Here is a 19,687-nt window from a genome sequence, read left to right on the forward strand (position 1 = left end):
GGGACCCGGGGGCATCCCACGGAGCCCGCCCCTCATCCTACACCCCGGGGGCAAAGGGAAACCTCCGAGGGAAGAAAATCTCCAGGAGCTGAGAGTTAAGGGCTTCTCTGTACCGCCCTTGTCATGAAGATGGAAGAACCAAAGTCGCACCGCAAATTACTATGGAGCTTTGCTAAAGAAAAGAAAAAGAAAAGAAAAGAAAAGAAAAGAAAAGAAAAGAAAAGAAAAGAAAAGAAAAGAAAAGAAAAGAAAAGAAAAGAAAAGAAAAGAAAAGAAAAGAAAAGAAAAGAAAAGAAAAGAAAAGAAAAGAAAAGAAGAAAAGAAGAGAAGAGAAAAAGAAAAAGAGAAAAGAGCGAAAAGAAAATTGGAAAGTGTGTGTGCCTGCCGATGTGCATTTCTCACCCGAACATTTGAAGGCAATCATTCTTATCATCCTCCATCCCTGATCTGCCCCGGATGGGGGCGAATGGAAAATTCACCGTGAAATATATACATAAAATAAAATAAAATAAAATAAAATAAAATAAAATAAAATAAAATAAAATAAAATAAAATAAAATAAAATAAAATAAAGTAAAATAAAATAAAATAAAATAAAGTAAAGTAAAACAAAATAAAATAAAATAAAATAAAACAAAACAAAACAAAATAAAATAAAATAAAATAAAATAAAAAAGAAGAAAGAAAAAATAGAAAGAAAAAAAAAAAAAGAGAAAAAAAGGGTGAAGTTCAACGCTTCGCCAAGTGCTTTTAGAGCACCGTCCCGGGTACGCAGCATGACCTCCCTCCTCCTCGGAGGTGTAGGCTGGAGCAGCCCCCGTCCCCCGGAGTAGCCGGGTAGGGGAACTCTGCGCTGAGAACTGAAACCTTTGGTCCTTCCCAGGTGGTGTCGTGGACGCACAAATTGCATCCAGTACAAACGCAATGACATTCAGGGCACGACCCGTTCAAAACGCCAGGGTGAATGAATTAGTGAGGGGGGGGGGACATTATTTCCCCCTTGTAAAAGTCCATACAAAAAAAAAAAAAGTCTCTTTTAGCCCACGGAACAGCTCTAGGATAAGTTTATTTCGCTGTGGGTGCACAGACGGTCCTCTCTCCTGCTGGACTCGCACTGAGGTCCGCCCGAAGCTGCTCTGCTTTGCTCTCCCCCAGAACTGAAAGCGGCCATCGGGACAGCAGCAAGTCCCCGTCCTCCTTACACACCAACACCGCTTTACTTAATCCAGAGTAGATCCTATTTCGGCTGGGAAAAAAGAAAAGAAAAAAAATCACAGCGCAATAACTGCGTGTGTGTGTGTGTGTCTGGAGGGGGGGGGGGGGGAGGGGGGGAACCGCACGCTGGAGATGGAGAGCATTTTCGGATCAATGCTTTCGGTGGAAATCAGTTGGATTTTAAAAGGTGAAGCGAGGAACCGAGCGAAACATTCCGAAACGAAAAGTTCTGGATTTTGAGAGTAATATTTGGCGGTGAGTGTGGGAGGGGGTTTTGTTCGGTGAGAAAATCAAAGCCCGGCTTTAAGCTGCCCCAGATGCTCAGCTGCTGACTCCCAGCACCCTTAAACCCTCAAAAACCCTGTGCAGAGAGGGGGAGGTGGGCTGGGAAAGGGCAGGAGACGAAGTTTGAACCCCTCCCGTGTTGCTTTCCTGGGACACTGCCGTTACAGCAGAGCCCGGAGCAGCTGCTGGGGGAACGGGGGGGACGGAGGGGAGCAGCAGGGACCTCCTTCCTTATACTTCAAAGGACTCTTTAAACTTTAACTTCGGAGCGACACGAGACGGGAGAAAGTAACTCAGCCCTGACCTGTAAACTCGCATTTTGGAAATAGATATTTTTTTCCTCCCTTTCTTAATATTTGCAGTTTTTGTGTAATTTATTATTATTATTATTATTATTTATTTTATATATATATATTTTCCTTGTCCTCTCCCTGCCTTGCCTTGGGAAACCGGGGCTTGCTTGGAAAGCCTGAAAAGCAAACCCAACCTCCCAAATAAAACCACCACCACCAACAACAAAAAATAAATAAATAAAAGGCGTTAGATGCACAGAGTTCCTCCTCTCTGGATAAAAGGTGATAATTAGAGGTTTGCTCGCCCAAAAGGAGAAACACACGCAGCTCCAGAATACACACCCTAGGCTGGGCGTTGTGCAACTCTGGAGGATGGGTGTGAAAGTCAGGAAGGGCTTTTCTTTTTCCCCTCTGGCTGTAGATACTCTGCGTGTGTGTGTACATACACGTGCTTGTGTTACTGACCTGCGGGAAATATTTTACAGCTACTTATCTCTCCCCGCACAGAAAATGAAGGCGACAGGACAGGATCGTTTCCTCCTTTCTGCCTTTTTCTCCTCTCCCCGCTCACGCAGCCTTTGGCCGTCCCCTTTCATTTACCCCCAACAGCTGAAGGGCTTCTCCTGCAATCTGAGCCGCGTCTGCTGTCGGATAGAGGGTGGGGGGGGTGTTGGCCACGGTGGGACAGGGAGCTGAAAGGGAAAGTAAAGCTGGGGTGTCTATACATAGAAATCCCTTATCTATATCTATATCCATAGATGGATACACATATACACAGATGTATACGTACGTATATATATAAACTCCTTGCTAAAGTTGGGAGAGGAAGACCCGGCTAGGAGCACATCCCTCCCCTGGCCCCTATCCCCTCGGAGAGGGCTGATAACGAGCAGCCCCTGCCCTCTCCCCTTCCCCACGTCCCCTCCCCCTTCCCCTCTCCCCCATCCCAACATCCTGTCAAGCAATAGGCTGTAAAATAGTTATCCAGCCCAGCACACAGGCAAGTGCCGTTTGAGAGTAATTTCTGCCCCGAGCGTTTGGCCGGGGGCAAAGCAAGCGTGCTCTCTAACTGATCAACCTGGATATTTCATTATTCATTAATTTACTGTTTAACCAAATCCCACTCATTATCAGAGGCAACGCTTGGCAGAGCCCAGCGAACAGTAGCAGTTGGTGTCAGGCGTGGAGAATTGGCCCATTTGATCCTGGGCTGTTTTATTATTCAACACCACTGACTGAGAAAAAGGCCCATGAATAATAAAGAGCCAAAGCGTGTTTGAACTGAGAAGCATGACACAGCCTTACAAAACAGCAGTTAGGAAATTAAAGGCGAGGTGGCCCAGGCTTTGCATTTTTTATTCTCACTGTGGGCACGGGCACTGGGATCCCATATTTTTTTTGTCCCTCCTGTGTTTATCATTGCTGTTATTGCCATTTTCCCCACAAGCCCTTCAAGAGGTGCAAACACAACTTCTAACTGTGAACTTTTTTTTTAACGTGAGGTTTCTCTCTGCTCTATCCCCGTTGTCGTGTTAATGTTAAAAAATGGCACAACTTGTGCTCAGTTCCTTTTCTCCGCAGGAATAAGACCATCACGAGCATTGTGTCTGGATCATTTAGGGGTGTAAACCCACAATAACTCTCACAAGAGAAGTTTAACGGTGCATTGGGATGCCAGTGGTGGCGTGGGAGTGCTGATGAGATCCTGCAGGACCCTCCAGGCTAAGTCAGGTCCTCAAGTCTCCAGGAAACTATTCCTTTGAAAGCATTATTCATGTTTTGGCACCACCTTCACCTGGTACAGGCTGCCCAGGGAGGTGGTAAGGTCACTGATCCTGAAGGCGTTCAAGAGATGTGTAGAGATGTGGCACTGTGGGATGTGGTCAATGGGAATGGTGGGATGGGTTGGGGTTGGACCTGGGGGTCTTTGAGGTCTTTTCCAACCTGAATGATTCATCTCTAGGCACTGTCTGATCACCAGCTGAAAAAAAGAATACATCTCCCAGACACCACAAATATATATTTCACACTGGATATAAATGATCTCATATTTATCCTTGTTATTATCATTCACTGCAGTGAACCCAAAGCTTTGCTTATTTGACCTGAATCCTACTGTTACGTACAGCAGAGACTCACAGATGTTACCTTAGGTGTTTTCCAAAATTTTACTTTTGTTAGGTCACTAAGGACCACTCTTTGGAGTAGTTACGCATTCTATATCTGAAAAAAAAGAAAAGTCCCAAAAGATTTATTCTCTAAGGTGGCAAAATTAAAATGGGACCTCTAGAGATCATCAAGTTCAACCCACTGCCAAAGCAGCTCCCTAGACCAGGTTGTAATATCTGTAGATCCTGACAAATGCTGTTGTGATTTCCTCGTGTTACATTATCATTTCCATTGGAATTAGTGTCATTAATGTCATCAGGTTGCAAGACGATCTTGTAGGTCTTTTCCAACCTTGGTGATCCTATAAAAGACCTATCTTTGAAATTTCTGTCAGTAAATGGTGAGATGGATTCTGCCCTTCTGACTTTTCTATTCCCCTTCTGTCAACTTTGTCAAACGTTATGGTAGGAGCAGCCCCAGCTCAACATGTGGTAGTCACAGCTTGGAGGGGGGGGGGGGGTTGCAGCCCCATAATGCTCAGGCTGTTCTCCCTGTTTTGTCACCAGTCTACTTAGATGCTACGTAAAATATAGAGTCTGGAGAAAATAGACCATCCCTCCTGTTTCCATCCCTCCCTATCTTCCCTCTCATCTTCTCTAACAGAAGTGGGATTTCTGATGTGTGGTAGCCGTGCAGGGAATGATAATTTGTAAGACCAAATGTAGGTTATCTGCGCGTATTAGTTCTGGTCAGGATCAACAAAGGCCTCCTAAATGATTTAGAGTTACTTGATTTGAATCAATTGTTTATTTAATAAAAAGTGGTCAATTCAACCCTACACCACGTGTCTTTTTATATTTATTTGTGGCCTGGCTCCCTGCAAAGGCATCTTTGAACAGTCCGTGTGTATCTTATTGTGGCAGCAGGCACTTATCCATAGAGCTTGTCTCATCCTGCATAGTGGGTTCTGTCTTTCTTTCCATCTCTATTTTTATTATTATTATTATTTTCTTGCTTCTGGAAGAACTGGTGTGGATTTCATTGGGTTTTTGTATCTTGACTAAAAAAAATCCAAGTCAGGAATAAGTTATCAGAAATTTGGCGTGGTCAGAAGTTTACTTTATCTTTCAAAAGGAAAATCTTCAGAGTTCATTTCAGATCTCTGGTTTCCTCTTCAGTCTGGCTCAGAATGACCATGGGTTTTAAATAATGAGACAAAATAAGATGGTGCTCACACATGTCTCTGCATGTGGATTGGTACAGATGAACCTCTTTTCTCTCTGATCTTTTGTGAATATTCATGAGAATGGTTAGTGTTACTGGAATTGGTTTTTTTTCTGGTGAAAAGTGTCTTGTGGTAGCCCATCATTCCTGTTAGCATTTGTTTGGGCTTCACCCCCATCCCAGGTCTTTTCCTCATCAGGGAGAGCACAGACAAGGGCCAGATCCATGCCCACTGTACCGACCTCCTTGCTGATTTGAGAAGGAGCTCACTTGGGCATCTCTACTTGCAAAAACAGCAAAAAGTGCCCGTGTAGTTATGCAAAAGAGACAGCATATGCAGACCATGTCACACAACTGCAGACACACAGCTGGCCTGGATAGCCAGTTGCTGCAGCAGTGAGTGGTTGGCCATGTGTTAGAGAACATCAGTAATTTGCTCTCATAATGTTTCCACTGATGCAACAGTGGTTTAAGTCAGTGACCTTCAAATTCTTCCATCACTTTTCCCAGCTGAAAGGCAGGCACAGCCCACATCTCTTCAGGGTAGGAGCTGTCTTTTGTTAGAGGACATTTTGTGAAATAGCACCTTGCGTTTAATTCCTGCTAGGTACTGAAATAATAACAATCATAGTGTACATTCTTCAGGAGGTATAAAATAATGAGGATTCAAGGCGATTTTATGGGAGGCCAACAGTCCTTGGGAACTTATTATTTTGTTCTTTAGTGAGAAGTGGATTCTCTTTCTGAAAACAAACAACCAACAACAACAACAACAACAAAAAAAAACAACGACGAAAAAACAACCCTAAAAATATTCTGCTGTCAGGACAGAAGAAGAAATCTGGTGTTTCCATGCATGCATGAATGTGACGAGCAGACGTGCATCCCAGTGAAGGCTGTTGAGCATAAGTAGATGCGAATGCCAGTGAAGGATTATACCGTAGGTGCAGAATTGCAGGTTTAATCACATGTGATTATAATTGAGTGTGGGGGGAGGTGGGCAGCACTGATGGTGTAACTGAATGGGGGGTGTGAGGGTGTGATTGTAATTAAGTGTGGGTGTAGCACTCTGGACATAACTGAATGTGAGTGCCAGGAGTTGGGTACGTAACCAAATGTGAAAGTGTCTGAGTGAGTACATGTTAGTAGAGGGAAGAGGGCATGATTGAAGCTGAAGGTGAATGTGTCTGAGTGTGTGTGTGATGGAGCTGGTGCGTACTGGAGGACTCTTGGGATCCAGGGGGGCACCAGCAGGACCATGAGAGACCAGCTACGTGCTTGCTGTTTTGGTGCTAGGGATGTAAGCAGTGAGGGTATAATCAAAACGCAGCTCGAGCTTTCTAAACCGAAGAGTGAGCTGGAACAGCCCTTCCGCTGGTGTGCTCAAAGTCACAAGCAATCTCATTGACTTTAATGTAGCTGAACATGCATGAATAAGTGCTCAGTACCAGGAACAAAGGCTACAAAATTAGTGGATGTAATTAACCAACCCAGTAGTGAATGGTGCTGGGCTAGTCTACAAACCATTGACTACTCGCTCAAGTAAAATGCGATACATAGGTTGTTGCTTTTTAATTTTTGCTGTGTTTCTGTTCCCACTGTATTAATTTTTTTTAATGTATAATTTAGTCTGTAAGTTTACAGCAGGAAGGTTTTTATAAGAAAGGAATTTCAAATGACTTTTAGAGGATGTTTGTGGCACAGGTATTTCCAAATAATATTTTTTTTTCATGTCTGACATATGTTTCCAGGAACTACATTAATCCAATCAAGCCAAAAGACTAACACATCATAAACTATGAGTCTAATCAAAACTAATTAGCCCCACTTTATTTTTATGTATCAAACATACACAACAAGCAGCCTGTAGACTGGAGATCAAGATACCTCAAAAGAATCGTTTGTACAGTCACTTCAAACGGTGAATAAACTGCAACCTCGAAGACCATGTGAGTCTAAAAAGAAGTTGAATTCATTGAATTATTCTTTTTCCTTCCAACCTAGTGGCTCAGGTCGAGTTGTTTGTGTGCCAGAATGATTGAAAACGATGCTACCAGCAACATTCTCAGTGCTATTTGCCGGTGTACGCAAGTTTCCTATTACTTTTACCTTCCTTTTTACTGCTTCTCGTTGAGACAGGCACACACTTCTCTTCATGTGCCTTAGGGCTTCTTGACACTTCAGAATTTCCCTGAATTGCTATTCCAGAATTCTGGAATAAAATTGGCTACATGGGGGCTTTAATTAAGTAACTACTTGGGAACCATTATCCAGGAATAGTAAACTTGAAAAAGGTTAGAGAAACAATGTGGCCCAGTGAGTAGAGATATGGCATGGGAAGGAGGAAAGCACCTTATTTCAGCTAAGCCATTTGCCTGGAAGAGGGATAAGGAGTCATATTCTGATGGCTTACTAAGGGACTGAGGTTTGTTTCACTAGATTTTACTTGTCTAAAAAACAGGACCCTGAATAAATTGCAGAGGGTTCTCCCTACATGGATGGAGAAAACTCCTGCCATGGACTGATCCGTGCCACTCTAATGTGAGTAGGTAAGTTGGATAAACATTTTCTCTATGTCTTTGTTTCTCAACAGAGATGGGGACAGAAGGCTCATAGGAAGTGGTAGGAATTGCTTTTATGCTTTGTGGTCCACTTACTCTTAATGAATGTACTGCTAAATTAGGCACAGAAAAGTGCTGTAAATGTGACCATATCTATTTTATACTGAGAAGGATTTTGAGTTTTTGCTCATTGCTGTATAAACTTTGCTTTTTCTTTGTCATGTGTTTCTTTACAAATTGAATTTAACTCGTGACACATAGAGGTGATCACCTCAGTTTGATAGAGGAGGATTAAGTTTTTATATTCTACTCGGTGAGACGTCAACTGAACTTAAACATCATCTTTAGAGTTACAGATGTGCCCATCCACTTTGTTCTGGCACCATCTCAACCTATTGGTGTTACTTTGCTTTCATTTGTAGGCTCCTAAAATGATGTTTTCAACTGATCGTAGAGGATCTTTAAATGTAGTCTCCATGTTTAACACTTACCAGCACTTCTCTCTTGTAACTAGTGGTAGGACTAGAGGGAATGGCTTCAAGCTGAGCCAGGGGAGATTCAGACTGGATGTTAGGAAATACAGAAGAGTGGTCAGGGATTGGAATGGGCTGCACAGAGAGGTGATGGAGTCACCGACCCTGGAGGTATTCAAGGAATGTTCAGATGTTGTGTTGAGGAGCATGGTTTAGTGAGAACTATTGGTGATGGGTGGATGGTTGGACTGGATGATCTTGTAGGTCTTTTTCAGCCTTGGTGATTCTATGTGTCTATGATTTACAATATTAAGATAGGTTTAGGACGCAAAATATCTTTCCCAACAGAAATTATACTCCCTCTTGTTTCCTCACTTTGGTTTCACTGTGACTTAGTAGGAGGGACTGAGATACTCCCTTCTCAAGTAGCATGGTGGTTTAACAGTCTTTTTTAGAAGAGCAAAGGACTCAAAGTCTTTCACAAGGAGTGGAAAGTTGGCCTGAAATCTCCTTCTTCCTGGACAAAAGCAGCTTTCACCTCAGTGACACAGAGTGAAAATGGTCATGAACTGGAAGTGATGCCATCCACCCTGTTCAAATCAGACCAACCTTTTGGACAGGGCCCCAATGGATGCTCAGGGGTAGCTACTTGTGAGCCTCATGGAGATGGCAAATTAGCTCAGCTCAGGAGAGTGATGAAGAAATGCAAGAGTTATTCTCTGGTTTTTTATTAACTTTCCTATCAGTTGTAGAAATGAGCTCTTAGATCATGCTCTCAGCCTTTTCATTGAGATCTGAGAGTCTGAGGACACAGATTTTAGTCTGATCTCTGGATTAAGTCATTGAGTACTGATTCAAAACCCATCCATCACTGCTAAAGCTTTCAGTGACATCAATGGCCCAAAGCTGGGACCTTCAAGTGTAAATTTTAAGGAATGAATCACTGCACACTTCTATAAAGGTTCCTGCTGGAAATGACTTGATTAAAAATAACACACTTAGGAGAGGTGTTTCAGCTCCAGCCAGACCTCATTAACAGAATCACTCTTGATGTTCTTCTTGGCAAGTCTGGCGTTAGGTCTGCTTCAAACTTGTTTATGAGGTTGTTTGAGGTTTGTGCTGCACACAAGATCTACAGTTGGAAAAGTGTCACTGCATGAGGCTGTAATCCTCCCTGTGGTCAATGTGTTGAGAGTTTTATATTTCCTGACCACAGGATCTTTCCATAAAGTGAAGGGGGGAGGGATATTATTGTGATTAACCAGCTGGTTTATTAAAATTTCTGGAAGCCACAGTGAAGCTTTAATGAGATTATTGTGTCCATAAACGGCAAAGTTTCTTCTACACTTTCTTATAATGCGGAAAACAGAGGAACTGGCCAGGCCTTTCTCAGGCCATGTGAGAGGTTATTAAAGACCACAACTCGGAGTGTGAACAGTGGTAGTGAGACAGGGAGAGGCCTTTTTGGTGCACTCATCAGCTGAAAATTTGTGAGGCGTTTCCCCGCCCATGATCTCTGGAGGTGTAAACTGCAGAAGAAGCTTTTGGCAGCTGAAGCAGAAACAGGGATAGGATTCCCTCCATCCCTCAGACCTCCTGGATTAGTTACAGGCTGAAACATGAGCAAGCTTTCCAAAGGTTGGCCGTGACCTGTGGTTTGAAAACATACATTGCATTTATAGACATGGGGTTGGCAGGGTCCCTGAGCACCTACAAAACAATACACAGGTGACTTTAGCCAGGTTACTCAAGCACCTACGTCTATGTTCCCAATCAGAGCCATAACATTCTCCTTTTTGATTGATAGACCAGCAATTTTCACTAGATAGCAGCAGCATTTAACATGGACGCAGAACAGCTTGTACTTGCCTTTCCAACATTAACAAATTAATTTCTCTGCTGGGTAGCCAAACAATGCAGTGCATAAATGAGAAGCAAAATATGAGGGAAAAGCAAAGTGAGCCCTAAGAACACCTTAAGAAGCCCTATTACTGAGGGTGGATAGAGATAGGATAAGGGGGACTGGTCTTAAACTGAGACTTTGAGGCTTAGGTTAGTCATTAGGAGGAATTTTTTCACACAGAGGGTGGAGATTCACTGGAATATGTTGCCCAAGGAGGTTGTGGATGCCCCATCCCTGGAGGCACTCAAGGCAAGGCTGGATGTGATTCTGGGCAGCCTGCTCTAGTGGTTGGTGACCCTGCACATAGCAGGGGGGCTGAAACCAGACGATCATTGTGGTCCTTTTCATCTCAGGCCATTCATTCTATGATTCATGATTCTATGAAATTCTTGACCCTTCTTTCTTGATTTCTCTGTTCCTTCTACTAACTTGATGTGAAATGTGAAAAAAAAAATACAGTCTGTGCTAGTAATATTCTAATATTCCTTCTATTTGATAATTATATTAGTTTATTTCTAATTTCTTCTTTTTTATTGCTCTTCTATACTTTTTCTTTTCCATTTTTTTTCTTTTTTTTTTTTTTCATAGATTGCTGAGAAAAACTGCAGGATTCAGCTGTCATTTTGTGTGGAATTGTGGAAATGACATTGAATAGAATGGAATAGAATAGTTCAGTTGGAAGGGACTTGCAAAGATCATCAAGTCCAATTGGAAAAGCTTCATAAGGAAGGAAAAGTTTGACAGGTTGAGTCGAATGTGGTGAATCTTTCTGGATGTTAAAAAAAAAAAAGAAAAAAAAGAAAAAAAAAAAGAAAAAACTAGGAAAATTAAATTATATAACAATTTGTATGTCCATCCTCTACAGCAGTCAGCTTGGAGCTATCAGCCCACACTGAAATGGCACAATTGAGTCATACCCATAAGGGGCAGTTTCTTCTTCATTCAAATGACTCCAATGCAAGAGCAGACAAACAATAGTTCACTTTCTGGTGTCATGCCCACAGTAAGCAATGCCTCCAGTATCCACCTCTCTGTTACCACCAGAGCTGTTAATCATATTCCTACAATATCAGGGGGGCAAATAGTGATCTCCTTCACTAGATACATCCTATAGGGCTGCAGGTCCTAGAAGTCATGCAAATGTTTTTAAAGGCCAGATTAAGCATTTCTCAAACTACTGTGTGCTCTGTTTTATAGTGGGTGCTATAAAAATAGCTGGATCCAATTTATCCTTTACACATACAGGACAGAGGTGAATCCTACTTCTTTTAGTTGTTGCCATAGTGAGCATTTGCACTAGGCTTTTTTATTTTTCATTTTTTCCCTTTTTTAGGCTTCAGCTCAACAGTTTCTGTTTATTTGTAACAAAGCAGAGAAAGGATGTTGCTAAAAAGTAAACCACCTTAGGTCAGACGTTATAAAAACACAGAGTTGGTTATTAAAGTACTTAAGAAAGGTAGTTATGAGGTCTGACTCAGCTTCCATTTTGATCAGTAGCAAAATTCTAATTGATTTCAGTGAGATCGGAGTCTGACCCTAATCAGCTCTGTCCATTATAAATTAATTGATTCACATTCCTGTCCTCAGAAAGCAACATGGCATGTTGTGTTTTTAATGTGAATAAAGAAGGAGCCACCCTTATCATTTGGGATGGATCAAAATCATCACAGGATCTCTTTCAATGATGTGCTGATAACATCACTGTGTAAAATAGTTTTCCTTGTGGAACATATACAAATAAAAAGATTTTATTGGAACAATCAAGATAAATTCTGATTGTAACCACACAAGGTCAACAAACTAGTGGTCAGAAATCCTATCATTGTAGTTAGAGCAGGAAAACCTACTGGTAGTCTTTCCTGGGTTAGGAAGGGCTTATGAGCTAGGGTCTTTTGCCCTCGCTGCTTTCACAAATTTGCAGTTATCAGATCTGCCTTGAACACGATGTTCAACATCCTCTGCCCATTGCTCACTGCAGGAACAGAGCTACTCAGGTATCCATTGTGTGGAATCCAGGAAACTACAGAATTTTCCCATCTCTTATCCAACAACATCCAGAGATCCAGTTCCTTTCAAGCACTCTGTGGTTGGGACAAAAGTGGTCTGATGGTCAAGCAGTGATGCTTCTACTTTATGGATCTCATAGAGTAATAGATGACAATCTGTTTTGTTTCTTTAGGTTGGCCTTGAGGTGACACTACGGTTACATGTTCTCTTCCTTCTGACGCCAAGTCTGCACACAGATATAATGCAGTATCTGGAGATTTTTTGTTGGGCAACTAACTCATGGGCTTTTTAATATTGTAGAATCGCAGAACTGTTTAAATTAGAAGGCCATCTTGTCCCACTCCCTGCAGTGAAGAGGGACACCCACAGCTCTACCAGTGCTCAAATCCCCATCCAGTCTGATCTTGGGTGTCTCCAGGAAGGGGCACCCACCACATTAGCCACTATGAAGAAAAGTATCTCAGCCAAAAGCAGGATGGCAAAGCACAGAGGATAAGAATTCTCCTATGCTTATGCCAGCATCAGTTGTTACCTGCCATAGACATAGCCATGTTTTAAGACGTGTCTTTCTCATCTCTGAGGATGAGGAGTGATGAATGGACCTTTTCCTACCAGGTAAGATGACCCTTTACACCCTCGCTTAATCAAAAGGCCAGTAATCACTTCTTCAGAGCAAACTCTGCTCTCATATCCAGGCACAGGGTTTGATGTTAAGGTGAGGAAAAGCACATTCACTGGCAAAAAATTCTGTATAGATTCTGTATTTAGGGATATATCACAATGCCTATTTCCTTCACAAATATTAGTTATAACATGAAGTGGAAAGATTTTTCATTTTTTCCCTTCTGCCCTATCCTTTCCTTACCACGTGTAAAAGACTTGTGCAAGCCATGTTTTTATGGACTTTACAAATATGGGAAGTATGCAAACCAGTAATTAAGTGGGTTAGAAACCCTAAAGAAATATACATTAAATCACATCAAATCAGGTTGAATCACGAAGTTTGATCAACTGTTGAGGGGAGTATGAAGTATTTCAAAAAGGTGCTCAGTGGGAGTTCCAGATGGACCAAAGGTAAATTCACGTAGCTGTATTATGAGCACACCCCATGACACTGGAGGTGACTGCTATTGCAGATGTTGCATTTCAGATGATGACAAAAGAAAAGCTTTTTTTCTCCACAGCTGTCAAACTTCTGGGGGAATTTTTGTGTGGACAGTAACCCTTTGATTCTAACAAAACAAAGTATGTTATCTCTAAATTCTTGCTATGCTTTTGGTGGGTGAAAAAACCCTGTGCTTCAGATCGCCTATAACACTGTGTTGTTCTATTAAATCACTGTGGCAGCAATGGTTGTCCCACAACAGAAAATGTCTTCTAGAGAAAAAGGAGTTTCGATCGATGTGTATAGGGTATGTGTACCCTCCAGGCAAAGAAATCATTGGTCACTCTGTGGGACTGCTGGTTTTAGTTCAGTACTATGTATCTACAGCCACCCATCAGCCCCATCCCTCCTTCCATGTCTAACAGCACAAAATTATTCATCAGGTTTCTCTTTTTGCTAATTGGCAGCAGCTCTGTAATTATGAGATAACCGCTCCAAATGAAATATTCGGGATTGGGTTTGAAATATTGTCTCTTCCTGCCTGCCTGGGGGATTTATGCAAATGCAGAAAAAATTGTACCCTAAGTCAAAAGATTCTGTGGTCTTATCCACCTCTTCCAGGACTTTATGGGCAGGAAGGAAGGTTGGGGCAGTTTTTCATTTCCTATGTGAATGTCAGAGCTTGGAACAATAATGGGGTCTGGAATTGCTCTTCATAAAAAGTATGCTGAAATTATCAGTAGAATGGAAGGGAAATGCACCAGGTGAGATAGGAGATACAAAAATAATTTTCCTGTTGCAAAGTAGTTTTCTTTTTTTAAATGGTATGGAGGGCTAATCTGTTTAGTATCCAAGCAAGCTATTTATCTGGTAATTTATTTTCCTGCAAATAAGTGCATCTGATACTATAAGGTATATACAGGCTGTTTTTATATACTCATATATAGTTTGCCTCCTTTCTCTCTTTTTCTTTCTTTCTTTTTTTTTCTTCTTTTTGTTGGTTTCAGATGTTGAAGAATACCTGATGATTTCTGCTGTGCAGACAGTAGTCACCGAATGTAGATCCACAAGCTGTAGATCTGAAGAATAAGACTCCACAGATGAGGAGGTAATCCTTGAAACCCTTGTCAGACACAGCTTTAAAGAAAAGAGGAGAGGTTTAAGGGTTAACATAACTTAAATATCCCCAAACAAGCTAAGCACAACGTGTGGAAGACTGTAGTTTTAAAATAAGATTGTAACATTCATGATAATTTTGGAAGTGTTTGAAGACCCAGAAGTTTCTCATGGACAATAGTTAACAGAAAAAGAGTACCATATTTAGAATTCTGGTACAGAAACATGAAGACTTGGTCAGATTTCCATGTTTTCTGTGCATAAGAAACCAAATGAAAACAGCAGCTGGAAAATATACGAACGCTGCATTACATATGAACACATGACACATTCTCATGTGTACTGCATATATGCATCTACATCTTCATATACATAAGTTTATGCATATATGTGTGTTTAGAGAGGGGAAGAAGAGGGTGACAATGAATAACTGTTAAAGGAAAAGATGCACTAGCAAATCAAAATTTGCTTCTGGGAAGCATAAATATGAAAAAGCAGTATTTGTTACTGCAACAAGACTCATGAGATTTCTAAAGAGATACTGCATATCTGGGGGGTAGATTAGTCTCATGTAATGTTACATGTCTAGACGGTCGGTACCTAATCTAAGCAAGTTGTCTAAGCTGTTGATCATCTCTCAATAGTCAATGGAAGCAGACAGGATCCTCCAGAGAGCAGCTCATCCCTCTAATACTAGGAAGAGTTAGGCCATTTCTAGAGGTTTGCATCTTTCTTCACTGACTATAGAGGAACTGATTAAGCAGTGTAGACACATGTCTAACTTTCTGATGGCTAAAGTTAGGTGAGGTGAATTTGCTTTTCCTGTGCTTGCAAGTTAACACTTCCAATCCAAATAAACAGTTTTAACATTTGAGATGCACTAGGTTAGATTGCTAGTCTAAATATTAGAAAGCCAAAGGCTTTGAACTACTCAAGCTTTGGTATGCACTCCTCCAGTCTTTAAGCATTAATTATATTGCTACAGTACTTTTCTTCGTCTGTCCTTTCATTGTTAACAGAATTAACATGCCATGAATTCTACCACCTAGGTAACACCTGAATCCTATACCTAGGTTTTGGGTTTACCTATAATCCAATACCAGATGAAACCAAGCATGTGGATACCTACAATATCATTCAGAGATAAAGGGAAGGAGTGAGAGTTTAAGAGAGTGAGGTGAGAGAGTGAGGCCCTTAAATCTTGTTTTCAATGTGCAAGTGCCTATAGGCTCTCCAAGTAACAAACATCCCACTATAGGATGTAAAAATCTCGTCAACGTGGTCAGTGGAGCAAGGAGAAGATGAAGCTTTAATTTTAATCTGATGTTTGTTAGATGTGGGTTATGTTGTGCTAACTCCCAGACACTGACAGTTTGTGTACCCGAAGTTGCAGGCAAGTTTCTGTAGCTCACCCCTGTTCCCCACTTCCTATCTCCCTTTTAGTTCTGAATGATGCTCAGAGCAGTGTCTCCCTGCTGAACCAACTGTTGCAGCTCCTGAAAGCCTTGTGGTGTCACCTGTGTCCCACAAGCCAGACTTGAATGGAGAGGGCTCAGCTAGAACCTCACTACCTGAAGAGGACATTGATCCACCTCCCCAGCAGTGACCCCAGAAGGCATCTTCTGTATTAAAAGCTGTTCTACATCTTGATATCTGGTGTGAAGGGTGGAAGGGAAGGAAACAGCAGTTCTCAGTTGTTGACAACAGGCGGAGAGGAATGCAAAGTTTACAGGGGAAGAAGGGGAATTTGAGGGAGATGTATAAGGCCTCCCCTCAGTCTCCTTTACCTCTGTCCCTTAACCAAGAGGCCTTGGCTGCTCCATATACCCCTCACCCTCCAGACCCTTCCCCATCTTAGTTGTTCTCTGGGCCCTAAAATGCATAATTTGGGTCACCCTGCTGAGAGAGGAACTGATGCTTTTTGTGCTGTGTCTCTTGGGTGTTTGTAGTAGATGACTGGGATAAGGTTCTAAGATTTGGATCGAAGTGCAGAGGACAACAGGCTCTGTCAGGCCTTTACAGACTGAGAGCTAAGCACTTCGTCGTGTTTAAAAACAGAATAATGGGGTTCCTTTGAGCAAAAATGCACCTAAACGTGATTTATTTGCATTCAGAAGTAGCTGAACTGAAATCAGCAAAGCAGTACTGGTATAAAATCAACTCAAGCATGGTCAGAATCAGTCACAAAATCTGTTTTTTAAGCTCCACTAAACCTTTATGATAATTCCCATGCAAATCATCCAGGATATCTTGCTTCTAACGGGCTTTTTCTGAAGCTGTAACATTCTGCAGTCTATTTCTCCCAGGCCCTGGATTTTCTGGCAGTGCACACATGCTCGCTGTTAATAAAAGCAAATGGCTACAGGGGATTCTGAGTCTTAAATTTAATAACGGGTAGGAGTTAAAGTAAACAGTGACTTTGCACCGGTGTGGAGGGCTTTGTAATGGACATGCCAATGGTGAACTGTAGCTGAGCAGTTCTCTTTCCTGGAAGCAGATCTGTTATCTGCTCATTACCTGATCACCATGTATTGCTAAAGGAGGGGAAATAGCTTTTATCTTCTCTCCCTCTCCTCACCATTTCCATTATTGCACCTGTGGGTTCTCAAGCTGGTTTTTTTTTCTTGGGTTTTTTTTTTTTCAGCCTTTCTTTCTTTCTTTGAAAGAGGTTCAGCTGTCCAGCTGCTGATGGAAAGGGAATTTCCACAGCACCCAAGATCCCAAGAGTGCCATGCCAAAAATAAATAGCACAAAGGCTAGACATTTCATAGCAAATACCACTCAGTAGAAAGCAGGAAAGCTGAATTAGTGAGGATGCCAGTAATTCTAATCAATATGCCCCCTTTGCACGTCAAGCTACAAATACAGAACAAAGTTGGTTAAAATGCACGTCCTGGGACATTTTAACATCTGGAACTTCTTATGTATTCATGAAGATTGTGAGTCAGATTCACAAGGCTGTTTAAACAAGTGTGTTGATACACATAAGGTTTACTGTATATATAGAAAAAAAAGGCATCGTTGTTAACATGTTTTTTTGTAACCCTGCCAACCTCTTGCCAACTGGGGATGGAGTGTAGGTGGTTGGCATGTGTTACTAAAGCTCTCACTGGAATGGAAACTTCCCAGAGCTAGTTCAAAGGTTAGCTGGGTGTTTGATTTAAGCCCAACTGCTTTGGAGAAGAGGGATTTATTTATTTATTTATTTAGATCAAAATGAACATTGGTGTTAGTAATTCTCACATTTGGTTTTCGTTGTTACAGAAGGTGTTTATTTGGGCTTGAAACAAGTGGTTTGGTTGACCTGATACTAAAAGAGACTGATTTAATTTGGGCAGGACTTGCCTTACAGCAGTAACTGGATGTTTATAAGGGGATTAAGCTCTGTTTATGTTCACCATCTACAGTTTTGTCACCTAGCTCTGATTAATCAACTAGCATCCTATCTGAGGATGGAATAATTCACCATGGGGAGGTTCTTACCTGTCTTGCACTGAAACCATACACACAAGCTGGATGTCTGGTTTGGTCCAGGTGCCCAACTTAGAGATAAGTACATTGAGCTCCACCACTGACAGGTGTTAGTGCTAAGAGCTTCCTGTTTGCTTCAACAAAATGGAGCCAAGCACGTGCTCAATGTCTGGACAACAGTCAGCTGGCACAAACTGAAACACAGGAACCAAAATACCAGGATGTACTTGTGTGTTGTGCAGGTGACAGAGCATTGGAACAGTTTGCCCAGGAAAACGTGGAGTCTCCTCCTTGGAGATCTTCAAAACCACCTGGGCATGACCCTGGGCACCCTGCTCTGAGTGGCCTGGCTGCAGAAGGGATTGCCTCATAACTTTGAGGTCCCTTAAGGTCTCAGGCATTCTGTGATTCAGAAATATAAGTGCTCCAAATCTATTGAGAAACCACTCGTTCTCTAAGAAATGGGGTATCAGTTTGTCTTGAAATTTCCTTTGTGTTCACTAAACGAGAATGAAGAATCTGTTTATTTTAAAACCGAGCATTTGAGTGCGAAGTTGCTCTTCAACTCATGAACCTTCTCATCAGCAGCCATGGTGACATGCATCCTTAGGTATCCATGGGTCAGCTTGGCTGGGCTGAAAAATTGCTGCTTGAACCCTACCATATACTGTGTAAGTCTCTCCTTGGGCATAAAGGAGACAAAAAAGATTTCATTTTCCTACCCGCTTATTCTCTAACTATAAGGCCTCGGGGAGCTGAAGTAGTTTTCTTATCTGAGATATTTAAGCTATAATTAATTAATTAATTAATTAATCCCCGTAAAGACATTCGTAGCAGTTGGAACAGCAATGATATTCAGGTAAACAGCAACATTAAAGATGGTGCACATGTAGAAAGAAATAATATTTTATGAATGTGTTTACAGTACCCTCATTTAATATCCATTTGGTTTGATTGCTCTTAAAAAAAGCTCTTTAGTCAAAATGTTACATTCTGTTAGTTTCTCGTAGCACCATAAAATGTAAAATGCAATGCTTTAATTCCTAAAACTGTAGCTAAAAATAAAAGCACTGTTATTTAATATATGTAAGTAGTTAAGAGATTTTATTTTTAAGGTGGAATTCAGATGTCAGAAAGTTGGAAGTGCTTATCTAAGGAAAGAGAAGTGATTTTTGAAACAAAAACTGACATAATATAATCATAGAATCATTTAGGTAGGAAAAGACCACTAAGAACCCCAAGCCCAACCCCATCTTGCCCATGCCATGCTCACTGACAACATCTCTGGTTCTGGAGCATCTTCAGGGGTGGTTACCTCACCACCTCCCTGGGCAACTGTGACACTGCATCACTGCTCTTTATGAGGAGAAATGCTTCTGAATATCCAACCTGGTCTTCCCCTAGCACAGCATGAGGCCAGCACCTCTTGTCTCATCACTGTTATCTGGAAGCAGAGGCTGATCTCCAGTCTACTATCGCCTCCTTTTAGGGAGCTGGAGAAAGTGATAAGGTTGACCCCTGAGCCTCCCCATCTCCAGACTGAACCATCCCAGTTCCATCAGCTGCTCCACAAGGGACCTGTGCTCCAAGAACATTTCAGAGCTGAGATGAAGTCCTCTGGAAGTCCTGTTTTTCCCTCATAACTAGGGATCTTGCAGTTATTACTGCAGATATTCACCGTGCCTTTAAGTGAATAAGTATGACTTAAACCACTGAGGCACTAAACGTGCTCAGGTGGAATCTTACCTTTGGTTTCCATTTTCCAAATGAGGCATTACAATGGAGGCAGGGCACGCAGAGGGCTTGAGGTAGCGACACGTGTGTAGACCATGATCCCTTTGAGATGCTCCAAGCTGTTTCAAATCACTAGGGAACTGCTGGATACAACATAGGTGATATAGTAAATAGATCTCTTTTGGAATGGA

The sequence above is a fragment of the Cyrtonyx montezumae genome, unplaced genomic scaffold (genome assembly GCF_038088225.1).
Source record: "Cyrtonyx montezumae isolate F1298 unplaced genomic scaffold, pur_monq_1.0 scaffold_13, whole genome shotgun sequence".
NCBI lineage: Eukaryota > Metazoa > Chordata > Aves > Galliformes > Odontophoridae > Cyrtonyx > Cyrtonyx montezumae.